We start from the raw sequence: 10,000 nt of genomic DNA, 5'->3' as shown, positions 1-10,000 counted from the left end.
TACGCTATGTACGCATCACGATAGGCACATGGTTGACGACATGGACGATATTGGTTCATTCATAGCGATACGATACGATGCAATGATTTAAAATCAATACAATAACTATTTAGCAAAGAAATTAAATCTGTGTGAAACATGTGGATAGTGCAGGTGTTTTAAATGAAACATTTATTATTATGGATATAAATAAACAGAGATTATCTGGGAAATAAATAGACAATGTAGGCATATTGAACATATGGACAAACCCACACCGGCTTACATGAACACAGAATTGCCTACACACATTTATCGATAGACCAAGTGTAGATATTGAATGGAAAAGTAGGCCTAATTAAACCCCTCTTTTTCTTTTTAAAATGCTAAATACAAGAACTTAGTAACGATACAATCGATTAGCCTATTTGCATTGCAAAACAATACGATATATTTTTTCAAGTAGTGCAAATATTTGCGTGACTTGGGCATAAAAACTACTGGCCTATAGATCAGTGATACTGGTGTAACTGGTGTTTAGAAGGCCTAGTTATGACTGACTTGGCTTAGTACTAGTAGCCTATTAAACATGTTTTTTGCGTGCATCATTTCCCATGCAGTGTTAATTAGACGGACATGTCTTATTTTGGAGGTTGTATATGTGCCTGTGACTGAGCTTGTGGACGTGTGAGCGTGCATGCTCACACATGGAGTGTGTATGTGTTTTTCTCCCAAATATGAATTGACATTTTAACTCTGAGCCTTCAGATGGGTAATGTAATTACTATGACCTGTCAATTTTTCCTCTGGATGTATTTTTTATCATCCGGTTGATATTGAATCATGGAGTCCCAGAGTGCCTCCACATAAAACAGCACTCTACCATCTCCCTCTCCTGGAGTGGGTCTTAAAAAAAAATCTGATCTGAGGATGCAGATTGTCTGTCGGCCGATTGATCTGCCACCAGCTCTCTCTCTCTCCTCTCTCTCTCTCTCTCTCTCTCTCCCCTCCATCCATCTGATTCCGTCCTTCCGTGACGTTATCAACTCTCATCAAACAGTTATCAATTCGTTTCTCGTTATTTGCCATCCCTTTCCCTCCATCTCCCCAACCATATTCACCTGTCAAAATGATTGCCTGAGCACAGTGTGTGTGTGTGTGTGTGTGTATGTGTGGGTGTTGGGTGTGTCTGTGTGTGTGTGTGTGTGTGTGTGTGTGTGTGTGTGTGTGTGTGTGTGTGTGTGTGTGTGTGTGCGCGCGGTACGGACACATGCATCTGAGCAAGGCAAGCTATCTGTCCGGCTGATGGCCATAAGAACAGTCTGTCTGCATTACAGATTACTTCGCAGGGAGCGGCGAGCGGTGGACAGCGGGAAAAAAAGCATGTGTGTGAGACTGTATGTATGCGTGCGTGCGTGCACCTGTGTACCTGCTGCTTGTTAAACTGATCTGAGGACATCACATTAGTAACTGAACTGTAACTAAATATATGGTTTCAGGTTTATATGTTTATTTTCTCAGACACCTTGTATTTATCCGTACAGCGGCATATTACAGTTGCAATGGATGGTAATCCCGTGTCCGGTTGTGGTTGGTTGTTATTGTAACTTGTTAATGATTGTGATATCGATTTGCTTACTGCAATTGTGATTCTGATTGCGTTTTTATCTCTGACTGGAAGTGCATTTCTGATTGTGATTCCTATACCGGTAATTGTGTTTCTGATTGTGATTCTCAGTTCAGTGGTTGTGGCGTTGTGATTGTGGTGGTAGTGTGTGTGTGTGTGTGTGTGTGTGTGTGTGTGTGTGTGTGTGTGTGTGTGTGTGTGTGTGTGTGTGTGTGTGTGTGTACAGTAGTTAGGTGGTCTGTGGAGTTATGTGTGCAGGGTCAACCCTGCAGTGGCTCAGATCATCCATCCAGCAGACAGGAGGAGACCGGCCGCCCTCGTAATTACCACAGAAATGTTGTTTTGACAAGACCATAAGAGAGAGTGTGTGTGTGTGTGTGTGTGTGTGTGTGTGTGTGTGTGTGTGTGTGTGTGTGTGTGTGTGTGTGTGTGTGTGTGTGTGTGTGTGTGTGTGTGTGTGTGTGTGTTGTTTTTGACAAGACTGTAAGGACCACTGTAAACCATCCGTCCTGGCCCGACGCTGATGAGGTGTCACCAGGTGTGTGCGAGTGGATAGAATGTACCATCTGACGATGACCCAATTCTGGACCCTCCTCCTGTCCTCTCCTCCTGTCCTCAGCTCCTCCTGTCGTCTCCTCATGTCCTTTCCTCCTGTCCCCTCCTCCTCTCCTCTCCTCCTGTCCTCTCCTCCATGTCCTCTCCTCCTGTCGTCTCCTACTCTCCTCTCCTCCTGTCCTCTCCTCCTGTCCCCTCCTCCTCTCCTCTCCTCCTGTCCTCTCCTCCTGTCCTCTCCTCCTCTCCTCTCCTCTCCTCTCCTCTCCTCTCCTCTCCTCTCCTCTCCTCTCCTCTCCTCTCCTCTCCTCTCCTCTCCTCTCCTCTCCTCTCCTCTCCTGTCCTCCTGTCCTCCTGTCCTCTCCTCCTGTCCTCTCCTCCTCTCCTCTCCTCTCCTCTCCTCTCCTCTCCTCTCCTCTCCTCCTGTCCTCTCTCCCATCACACTCTTTTCTCTCCCATTTTCTTCTCATCTCCTCTCATTGTTGTCTGGTCTCTGTTTTCTTCTCCGCTTATTCTTCAGCTCTCTCTTCACTCTTCACTCTCTCCTCTGTCTGTCTGTCTGTCTGTCTGTCTGTCTGTCTGTCTGTCTGTCTGTCTGTCTGTCTGTCTGTCTGTCTGTCTGTCTGTCTGTCTGTCTGTCTGTCTGTCTGTCTTTCTGCCTGTCCCCCCCCCCCCCCCCCCCCCCCCCACACACACCCCATCAAAACATTTTTGGTCATCACCATGGAGTGAGACAGTATACCTCCACACTCTGTCTCTCCCTCGTTTCCTCCTCCCCCCTCTCTCCCTCTCTCTCTCTCCATCTCTCCATATGGGGCGTGTCATCTCACATGACTCCATTCACCTCTCCCAGTCAGGAAGCTCCTCTCACCAGTCATCCTCCGTGCACACTAGTGTCCCTGAAAGAGGGCCATATGTGCTGGGGCCACTGCACTGCACGTAAAGAGAGAGAAACACACACACGCACACGCGCACACACACACATGCACACGCACGCACACACACACACACAATGGGGGGGGGGGGGGGGGGGGGGGTGTGTGGGCCAGGGAGGGCCAGGACAGGGAGTGGTAGATGGGGTGTGAGTCGCTCGGCAGGACCAGTTCGGCCATTATTATTAAACATCTGTGCGCAGCACATTAATTCCCCCACTCTGACGCATCCCTCTCTGCCCAGGGAACACTTAATTGAAAAGCATAATGAGTCTTTCACTGCTCCTCACTCCCACACTGAGGAAAGTGATGCTGGGAGGGGATTTTACCCAGAAAACACGTACAGATAATAGAGAGATACAGGGGACAGACAGACAGACAGACAGACAGCTGGTGATCTTATTCTGTCCATATAGATATTGTATAGACATGTTACAGATTTAATTTAGTCTGATTGAGGTGTTTGTTATTGCTATAGAAAATAATAACGGTTAAGATAGTTTAGTTGTTGAAATATTTAAATCAATTTCATGTATTTCTGTTCTGATTTCATTTAGAAAGAGTCTTTGCGATCCTCTTATATTACTGAATCCACTTAATAGAAATGTAACATTTTCAAACTCCATTAGAAGGGAAAAAAAATGTTTGCCACATTGGTTAATTAATAAAGGGATCATACATGTACATAGCCTATACATAATAAATGTAATTGTATTCACAATTAAGAACTTTTGTGTCTGCAGGAAGGAATTAAAGAACAGAAATAGTGTCCATCTTTATAAGAAATGAAATAGGTCCTTAATAAAGCGGTTTAAATAATTTCCCTGTGCATATTATATACTGTACACGTTTTGTCTTTGTTTTTTCACCGGGAGCTACTTATACTTTTTACAGTGCAATGCTTTGAAACCAGTTTAAACCCCCTCTTTTTTCTTCTCCATCCTAGTCTGCCCCTCCACCCCTCCTCATCCCCCCCCCTCCACCCCTCCTCATCCCCCCATCCTAATATCATACTAATGGATAAAAAGTATGATTGCGCCGCGGAGGAGAAATATCATACCTTTATTAGCTCACCTATATCCTCAGAGAGAGAGAGAGAGAGAGAGAGGTAATGAATTGAGCTTTGTGTGAAATAGTTTAATGTGGAGGTGGTTCATCATTATTTGTGGTGGATTGCGTGCAGACAGGGTGATCCATTAGTGTGCTCATTTCCGTCCGTGTGTGTGTGTGTGTGTGTGTGTGTGTGTGTGTGTGTGTGTGTGTGTGTGTGTGTGTGTGTGTGTGTGTGTGTGTGTGTGTGTGTGTGTGGTGTCCCACCCAGAAGGACATTTGCCGCTGCCGGCCCCACTGTCACTATGAGAGATTCATCACTGCATGCATGCGCACACACATTCTACAGGATATGTCCATGCAGTATTATTGTTGCATCATTACCGCTCTTATTCTTCTCAACTATGAGTGTGTGTGTGTGCGTGTGGGGGGGGGGGTAAGACACTATAGTAAGAAGGCATCCTCTCTTTACTTTTAAATGAACTCATTCTTGTGAATAAAGAATGAAGACTTCTTTCTTTCTTTCTTTCTTTCTTTCTTAATTTAAGAGGTGAAGAAACACAGTGATGGAGGGAACCGGTCTTTTCACAACACTTCTCTTCCTTCCCTCCGCGCCGGTCATCCCTTCATCGTCCGGTCTGGTTCCGGCCGACCCTCCGACCCTCCCTTCATCCCCGCCTCTCGTCCGGTCTGGTTCCGGCCGACCCTCCGTCACTCTCTCCCTCGTGTATAAAAGCCTCAGTAGTTTAATGGAACGGGGACTCAATCTCGCAGAGGAAAAATAACCTGCGTGAGGTAAGGTTTGTCGTCTGATCGTAGCAGGCAACGAAACATGCACCATCCATCCTCCTCCACCATTCACACTTCACTTGTTCCTTTCATGTTGTTCCTCCCTCTCTCTCTCTCTCTCTCTCTCTCTCTCTCTCTCTCCCCCGCTGCTAGTGTTCTCCTCTGTCGCTCTGTCTCTTGTTCGTTCTGTGATTCACATCTCATGGCTCTCCTTCCCTCATTCATCTCTCTCTCACTCTGTTTCTGTCTTTCTTTGTATCTTTATATCAGTCTGTGACTCTTCTTTCTGACTTTCTCCCTAATACAGTATCTCTCTCAGTATCTCTCTCTCGCTTATAGTCTGTGACTCACAACTCTCTCTCACTCACTGTTTCAGTCTGACATCTCTTTGTCTCTTTTCCAATCTGTGATTCACTCTCTCTCTCTTCCTCTCTCTCTCTGTCTCTCTCTCTCTCTCTCTCTCTCTCTCTCTCTCTCTCTCTCTCTCTCTCTCTCTCTCTCCCCTTCTCTCTTTCAGTCTGTGACTCATCTCTTTTCTTCCTCCATCTCTGTCAAACACGTTCCACTCCTCCGCTCATCCGTTCATCATTTACAACACGATACAACACATGGTGGTGTGCTGTGTTAACAGAGGTTGTGGCGACACACTCCTTCCCTGTGTGTGTGTGTGTGTGTGTGTGTGTGTGTGTGTGTGTGTGTGTGTGTGTGTGTGGCTGTGAGAACTTGAGTGAACATGTGTGTAGGTGTAGGTGCAGCAGCATAAGTGTTTGTTCATGTTTGTGTGCGTGCGTGTGTGTGAGTGCATGTGGTGTGTTGCTCCTGTCACCACAGGAGCTGGTCCATTCCTCTCTGCTCCCAGCTAATTGGTCAGATTGTGGCAACAGAGAGACATGCTGGAGAGGTGGCCAGACCTGACAGCGAACGTGTGTGTGCGTGCATGCGTGCGACGTGCGCGTGTGCGTGTGTGTGTGTGTGTGTGTGTGTGCGTGTTGGATGTGGGTATGTGTCAGATGTCCTCTGGTGAGCCTTGGAGAGCTAATCATAACCACACTGCAGAGATTAATGAAGTCAGGAGCAATCAGCCCTGACACACAAACAGGCACTCTCTCGCTCGGTCCCGCACGCACGCACGCACGCACGCACGCACGCATGCACGCACGCATGCACGCACGCACGCAAGCACGCACGCACGCACGCACGCACGCACGCACGCACGCACGCACGCACGCACGCACACACACACACACACACACACACACACACACACACACACACACACACACGTGTATAGGGCTTTTGGCTCAGATACACTATGCTTTGTGGAGCCGGTGACATGCGGAGTGACATTGTAATTAATTTGAGTCTGTGCTTGTATGAACATCTGTAGGTACAGATGTACTCTGTTTCAAGAGGAATTATTTGGAAACCCATGCAGTATACATATTGATATGACTTCCCCATTTAAAAATATATTTACATTATTTGTTATTATCTGTTATCTGTTTTGTGTGTGTAAACAGCATATAGACTATACAACATTAAACCAAAAACAAAAGAAAAGAAAATATATTTATTCTTACCCTTTATGTTTTGGCACTGTTTTATTAAGTTCTTGGCTCTCCAAGGCTGTGGTCTGAGAATATAGACCATATCAAAAGTTAGCATTGGTGTTTTCTGATTGGTCCACATTTGACGGACGGACGGACGGCTTGGCCTATGGCCATACCTTTAAAAAAAAAGAAGAAGAAAAGAAAAAAAGGACCTATAAGGGTCCGTTTGTACACTCTCAGAGTTAAACTAACACGGAGGAGTTTAGAGAAAGGCCCAACAGCAGCAGGAAAGCAATGATTTCAGTAGACAATTGAAAATGCTATAATCCCTGTGGGTCAGAGCACAGCGTCTATACCTGTTTCATCCTGGAATTCCAGGGGATTGGAGCTAATCTGACCAGCGCTGTGTCAGCATTGTTGTTGTGATACTTATGTGTTATGTTCAGATATACTGCGGCACACCCACACTGGTTCACACTGGTCCAGAACCGACCAATACTGGTCCAGAACCGGTCAGACTGGTTCACACTGGTCCAGAAACGATCAATACTGGTCCAGAACCGGTCAGACTGGTTCACCCTGGTCCAGGACGATCAATACTGGTCCAGAACCGGTCAGACTGGTTCACACTGGTCCAGGACCATCAATACTGGTCCAGAACCGGTCAGACTGGTTCACACTGGTCCAGGACGATCAATACTGGTCCAGAACCGGTCAGACTGGTTCACACTGGTCCAGGACGATCAATACTGGTCCAGAACCACTCAGACTGGTTCACACTGGTCCTTCTATGCATGAGGAGTCTAAGCTGCTTCTTTTCACCTGACGGGAGAGTTTCCCCGGCCGGACGTAGCGTGTGGAAGCAACACGTTATTCCAACCAGTTCCTTTCCCCTCCATCAGGCGCTCCGGCTGGCCAGGGGGAGGCAGTTTAGAGACCAGGATCACTGCATGTTTTTTGTGAGGGTACCTACTGTACCCTAGGGGACAGTAGGTACAGGAGAACATGCAAACTCCACCTTTTGCCAACCCCACCCAGGGTATGGGCACTGATGACACGGAGGAGAGAACACGCCCCCCCCAGCGGGAATCGAACCAAGGACCTTCTAGCTGTGAGGCGACAGCACTACTGACTGTGCCACCGTGCCCCCGGACGATCCATGTTTTAGAACCGTTCACACTGCATGGTTCAGAACATGTTACGGTGGTCCAGAACGCTGCACAGCATTTGCCTATAGAATGGTTGATACTGCTCCAAACTCTGGTCCGTGCCAAGTGTCTATACAAACACAATTGGCCTGTGTTCAGGGGAGGGAAGCCGGGCAGGGAGGGGGACATTTTTCACTGCACTACTACAGGCCAGGTGGCAGCACCGCGTGGGGGGCAGCACCGCGACCGTGTGGGGGGCAGCACCGCGACCGTGTGGGGGGCAGCACCGCGACCGTGTGGGGGGCAGCACCGCGACCGTGTGGGGGGCAGCACTGCGACCGTGTGGGGGGCAGCACCACGACCGTGTGGGGGGCAGCACCGCGACCGTGTGGGGGGCAGCACCGCGACCGTGTGGGGGGCAGCACCGCGTGGGGGGCAGCACCGCGTGGGGGGCAGCACCGCGTGGGGGTACAACGGTTTAGCAACACATTGATTGCATGGCATAATGACAAAATTGGGGAGAAAAGGGGTCATTTATTTTGGCTACTAAAAATAAATTGCTATGAAGAAGAGAAAGCAGACCTGTCCCAGACAGCTGAGAAGTCGTATAATGGTGCAGTGGAACATCTGAAATGCAGTAGCCTAAGCATTTTGCTTATTATTCTGAATTGGATAAATGTAGGTGTTTTGGATCAGATGAGATGGTTTAGAATAGAGTTCTGCAGACCAGCGCGTTCACAGGCCATATCAGTGGCCAATGACCTCTGGTCTCTCTCTCTCTCTCTCTCTCTCACACACACACACACACACACACACACACACACACACACACACACACACACACACACACACACACACACACACACACACAATAACACGCATGGACACACGCATGTATTTGTGGCCGGCTGTGGTTGTGCATAGTGCTTCGTCTCCATTGAGTTTAGTTTTCTCGTCCTACACTCACCCACGGCTAACTTAATTACCATTCCAAAATGTAATCTGAATACATTTCGGATTGCATTACTTGTCTAACTTTTTGTGTGTCTGATACCTTTTCTGTTTTTGAATTTGAATCCTGAAAAGTAACAGTGTTGGACATAGATGATATAATTATTTAAATGTATTTGTGTTAGGGATGGTGGAGAGAGACAGGAAAACTATAGTCTTTGCAAATGTAATATAACATTTTAACTTCCCACTGAGCAATAGCAATTAGACGTGCGTCTAAAAATGCAAAAAAAACGGCTAAAAACGTTTTTTTAGACGTCTATCCTTAGATTAGACGTTGATTAGCGGTTGTTTAAACGTCTATATGTAGACCGTCTATATATAGACGTTTAAACAACCGCTAATCAACGTCTAATCTAAGGATAGACATCTAAAAAACTTAAATTTTTAGCCGTTTTTTTATCAATTATTTAGACGGCTCTTTAGACTAATAATATTAGACGTCTATTAGACAAAAAAAATGCTCAGTGGGTTATATCAATTATACTTGTAGCAGACTATTGTAATGGACTACTTTCAGACCTATCAGGCTATACTATAAGACCTCATTCATCAGAAGTGGAGCCATTCTAACTTTCACATCAACTGAAATCAGCCTGGCCACAGGTGAGTGGCCTGGTCAAATAGCCATAGAGGTGTGTGTGTGTGTGTGTGTGTGTGTGTGTGTGTGTGTGTGTGTGTGTGTGTGTGTGTGTGTGTGTGTGTGTGTGTGTGTGTGTGTGTGTGTGTGTGTGTGTGTGCGTGCAGTGCGTGCGCACGCCATGGTGTGTGACTTTTCCCTTTAAAGTGGTGGTTTTAGATGGAGGGCACAGGTTCAAAACTAGAAAAGTGTGCTCCTTGGAGCACAGGTCTCCGCCAGGTCGGGTTGCCTAGCCAAAATATTGTTTTGCAAAAATAGGCCTCATGGTAGTGCTATAACAGGACCATTTGAAAACAACGTGGTGGAAGTTCTTCCTTAGCCTACTGGGTGTGTGTGAATTATTTATTTCTCACATGGTCCTGCAGTGCTTCAGAATGGAATCTAAAAAAAAAAAGGGAAAAAAAGTGCATGTGTTTTACAAAAACACAGGGTTCCATTTCTTCATTGGCCTAGTGGGAATGTGTGTCAACTAGAGGGTTTTCCTCCAAGGAGAATATATAGGCTACTCAAAATGGCACAAAAGTCAAAGTAAAATCATTTCACAACCTACAGTATAACTACTATAGTATTGTATGTGAATGTGACAATTATTTAACCTTTAGGAGGGGCCTCTCCTATAGCCAGCTTTCTGTGTCTGTGTGTACCACAGAATTCCAGCAGAATGTGATGTGATGTGATGTATTATGATAAGAGCGCCCCTCACTTCACACAAGTCTGATTTT

This window comes from Electrona antarctica (genome assembly GCF_951216825.1).
Source record: "Electrona antarctica genome assembly, chromosome: 3".
Taxonomy (NCBI): domain Eukaryota; kingdom Metazoa; phylum Chordata; class Actinopteri; order Myctophiformes; family Myctophidae; genus Electrona; species Electrona antarctica.
Note: the sequence above shows the minus strand (reverse complement) of the source record.